This window comes from Macrobrachium rosenbergii, chromosome 2, assembly GCF_040412425.1.
Source record: "Macrobrachium rosenbergii isolate ZJJX-2024 chromosome 2, ASM4041242v1, whole genome shotgun sequence".
Lineage (NCBI taxonomy): Eukaryota > Metazoa > Arthropoda > Malacostraca > Decapoda > Palaemonidae > Macrobrachium > Macrobrachium rosenbergii.
The window spans coordinates 50,290,449-50,295,442 of record NC_089742.1 but is presented as its reverse complement, the minus strand read 5'-3'; positions in this window follow the sequence as shown (position 1 = coordinate 50,295,442).

The following is a 4,994-nucleotide window of genomic DNA, read 5'->3' as shown; positions in this document are numbered from 1 at the left end:
GACATTTATTACATAAACACTACTTCTTAGCACTGTTTTCTACAAATACATTTCTCAAAATTGTTAATTTAGAATTTTGATTGCTTTAATTTCACGAATAATTTCATTATTTATATATAAAAAAATAAATTTATGTATAAAATAATGTAATTAATTTATATTAAAGATACTTGTGTACCTTAATATGTGATAGTAAAGGAGATATGTCTAACTGAAATGAAAGAACAGTTCCACCGAGCCACAGATAAACTGGTTTCCCAAAATAGGTTTGACAACAGACTTTGCTCTTCATACGTACGGTCTGTCACAAGTTTTGAAAAAATAAGCTAATCTATATTGAAGCTATATTATCCAATAGGCATTACAGTAACCGAGCTTAGTTTCCACTAAGTCGCTGCCACATAGATGATTTTTATGGCATAATGTGATAACGTACAGCCAAAATATTCCCAAACGCTATTCATAGTTTCTGCCTTAAGCTGTCATTTTCCTTACTTGAGGAACTGGTCAGTTTGCTCTTGACCAAATAATGTACTCATCGTAGCTTAAATGCATATAAGCCCAACCAGTGCTAAATTATAGGATTGATTCATAACTAGAATGTTGAGGTCAAGAACTAGATACTGTAGCCTACTACAATCAGAGAACATCAAGCAAACGCAAATAAAAGACTTTCGAGTTATAGGTCTACCGTGTGATTACTCATAAGTGAATAAATTTCACCGCCTAACGGTTCTAGTAATACTTTGACCCACAGTAAATTTTCGTCAATACTCAGGCAGAAATACAATACAAATAAAAATTTCATTGTAACTAATACGTAACCTATTCTAGGCTTATTGCCTTTAACAGATGAGTCTTGAAGTATACTGCTTAGAATTTTTATTGGTTGTTTTAAGATGGAGCATTTCCTCTGTACAGTACATGTAAGAGTTCAGTGGAACATTGTAGGCTCATGTGTTGCATATGTAATGGAAAAACTTGAGCTAGTTCGTACGAAGGAATTAGAATGTTTAAACCTTAATTACCGTTGAAGATCATTCAATGCATCTTTTTAAATTGCCAAGAAATGCCTATATCACCCATTCTTTGCTTTGAAAATAGCCACCAGACAGGTAATCGGCCTTGGAATATTTATGAAAGAATATCGTTAGCAGAAGATCCTTACCAAACTGCTGTTGCTGTATGGGAGTATTACTCTGTTCTGGTGGGCATCACTTCTTAAACCTGTCTATCTAACGCTATAGGGGGTAGTACCGTCAGTGTACTTCAAGCGGTGCACTGTAGGCGTTACCCAAGGTTCTTTGCAGCGTCCCTTCAGACCCTAGCTTCAACCTTTTTGCATTCCTTTTTACTGTACCTCCATTCATATTCTCTTTCTTCCATCTTGCTATACGCCCTCTCCCAACAATTGTTTCATCGCGCAACTGCGAGGTTTTCCTCTTGCTACGCCTTTCAAACCTTTCTGCTCTCAGTTTTCTTTCCAGCGCCAAATGACCTCATAGGTCCCAGCGCTTGGCCTTTGGTCTAAATTGTATGTACTCTTTACATGGAAGCCTACTGTTAAAAGTACCAACGGATCACTTTTCATTAGCCTAACTGATACACCCTCCTTGCGTGGCAAAATGTGACTATGAAATATAACGTTTCCAGAGGCCTGGTGGAATGAGCTGTCAATCTGTGCTGTAATCTCTATTTAAGGTAAGCAAATATCAACAACAACAACAACAACAGCAGCGAAAAAGCACAATGACTCTAATGGTGGTATACTGTAAAAATAGAGCATATTCCTCGCTAACTTTTCATATGAACCAAGTGCTTAGCCTGCACTTCACCTTTTGAACAGGCAGGCCTTCATTTTTACGGTTACACGTTTTAACGTTCAAAGTAGCTTTATTTTTGAAAGCTTATATATATATATATATATATATATATATATATATATATATATATATATATATATATATATATAATATGAATATATATATATAATATATATATATACAGTATATATATATTATTCATATATATATATATATATATATATATATATTTATATATATACCATATTTTTGTATACACACAGTCACTTATACAATCACACACGTGACCGCATGCACTCCTTTTATCACAAGGATAAAGTAATTCCATATAGGGTGTTTTTTTTGGTGTATGTGGCAATTTGGATCTTAAAGACCTAGCATTATTCTACCGAGATGAACCATGGAGTCTTCTATTGACGCAGCAAGAGTGTCTCTAGTCAGGTTACAATTCATTACATTATGTTCAATCAAATATAACAACGATTTATATTGTGTTTTGAATCTTTTTTTTGTAATTCACTGGATTTACCTCGACGATAGTCTCATGAACCCGTCACCAGCTTAGATACATCTGCTCAGACTGCAGTTTCAATAAAGCCTAGATATCAAGGATATCCCCTGATGGAGTCAGGTACAGAGAGAACTTTTTGTTTCACTAAGTAGACAGAAAATGAAGTTATGGATACCTCCATAATGGATCTTAAAAATTAAAATTATATATATATATATATATATATATATATATATATATATATATATATATATATATATATATATATATATATATATATATAATCTTTATGAAAGACAATAACAATTCAAGACTGATTTATTTTGATGGTAAGATTCCAAATAATAGATAATTTCTCTTGTTTTCGTCACACCTATCTGACATGAGGAATTATTTATATATGAGAGACAAATTTAAAAGCACCACGATATCAATCTTAGTGGCTCTGCAAGAATGATGTATATTTTGAATCTAATAAAGGTTATAATTACACATGCGCTCTTTAAATTTTCTGTTGTATCCGAAATTTCCAGTTCATGACTGTTTTGGACAAATGGTTGCCATTAAACATCAAATATTTACGTAACATTGTATAATCGAACACACACAAGTAGTGCAACAAATTTCAGCTTCGGAGTTATAATTCTTAAGTGTAATAGTGAAAGTCCAGCTGCCCGTCTTCTCAACTGTCAGGAAATCTTAAATGATGTCAGCTGGAAAGGGCTGGACTGTTGCAACAGTTGATAAGCCAACCTCTTGGTTGGTAAAGTTGGGAAGTTCTTGTTGTTATTGTATGATTCCCACTAGTTTCTGCTATGGCTAAAACCTGGGGTATCTTCTTTCTCGAAGTGGATACGAATACGGACCCTTATGCTATCTAACAAGTTCTACCGATGCGCAATAATTTTAAATCAGCGCATGCGCCCTGTTAATGTGTCGGTGTTTGTTTACCTCTTCATTAGTAAATCGGGTAGCCGACATATCTTGAACTTCAAGCGAAATCGAGCTCGCCAAGCTAGCTCGTTATTTAAAGATTGTGAAGATTCAAATTCTGTGAAGCTGGACACGAGAAGCTGTCTTTCTGAGAAGTAATGTCAGCGTGGTTCTAGAAATAAATACTTGAACAGAACAACAAGAACCTTGTCAATGGGAAGGTACTGTGCCTGTGTGACTTTGGCAAGTATCTGAAATTCACAGGCACTGGAATTCGTCGAAATCAAAAGTAAGTCGGTGTCCACCCTGCTTTCATTTGATTTCTGCATATTTTATACGTTTTTAACATATTCTGTGTTGAATGGCTTGAAGCAAGATAAATATTTTCTGGCGACAGGTTATAGGCCTAGTCCTATAGTGGCAGAAGGTAGAACTACAGTAGGCTACATTTCACATATAACAATGGGAGAGGCAATCAAGTAAAATTCATTTAACCGAGGGACGTGAAATTTAATATATTTGAGAGAGCGTTAATGAACGAGTACATCAAAACGCTTACTTACACCCAGAAGTCTTATAGGCTGTGGCTATATAATACACTGGTCATTAGTACGATATCAGCACAACGATGTTAACGATATCGCAGCCTGTGGCCTCATGGTTAATTACTGTTACCAGTAACCCAGTTAATTGATGATATATGAAAAATTTTCGTACGACACACGCTCAGAATTGACCGTACTCCATTCGGTATCACTAATGTGTAATTGTGTGGGAACCGTAAAGCAGAGTTGTTTGGGATACGACCCCCTGCACGTACCTAGCAGTCATTCTGGGTGAACGGGTCCGTTTCTGTAAATATGGCTTTATTTATTTTTTTCTTTTATCGAAAGTGGCCACTTACCAGATGAGGATTGATAAAACAATATCTCATGATTACTCATTTCGGTAAAACTTTACTTTGGTTCCGCAGCCTGATTCCCACCAATCGTCGGCCGGGGCAGGTTTCTCATACATAGATTAAACCTTTCCTATAATGCTAGGTCCTGACCTAACCAGGTCACATCTACCTAAGCTAACTTAGGACGACGGGCCCTGACATGGCCGGGGGTCTTCGCCAGCCCTGGACGCCCCCCAAAGGCCGTAACCTGTCCCGGTGTGCGACTGGCGGGAATCAGGCCGCGCAACTAAAGTAAAGTTTTACCCTCATTTCATATCTGATGTGTTAATGATCTATTTCTGGCTTTTAGAGTTTGGAAAACCCCGTTCATTTTTATTTGCAATGGCTTTAGACAGTCAAAAGGTGAACTTATCCTTTTTCCTCGGTTAATGATCAGTAGAGAAAGCACACGGAGTTTTTCCATGCAAGCAATTAAAATGAGTTCACTTCATAAAAAATGGATAGTTGGATTATTTTCTTCTGTTAATAAATAGTGCTGAAAATATAGTCTTTAATTTGAAACGGTTTAAAGAAAAAGGTATTCGCATTTTCGAAATGATTACCCAACGGAAAGAAACTCGTTTGCCAAATTTGAAGTTCCCGGCCTTGGCTAAATGACTCTTGTAAATAGTGTTTAAAATCTAAGGGCACAAAAAGAGTTAAACTTCAAGAAGACTTCTCCACAAGCGCATTTTCATAATAGACCTATGTGGGGCCAAGGTGTTGTGTGAGCTATAGTTAATGAGACTTGGCAGAGGACACAGTATTCAACACTTCGTAGAAAAGT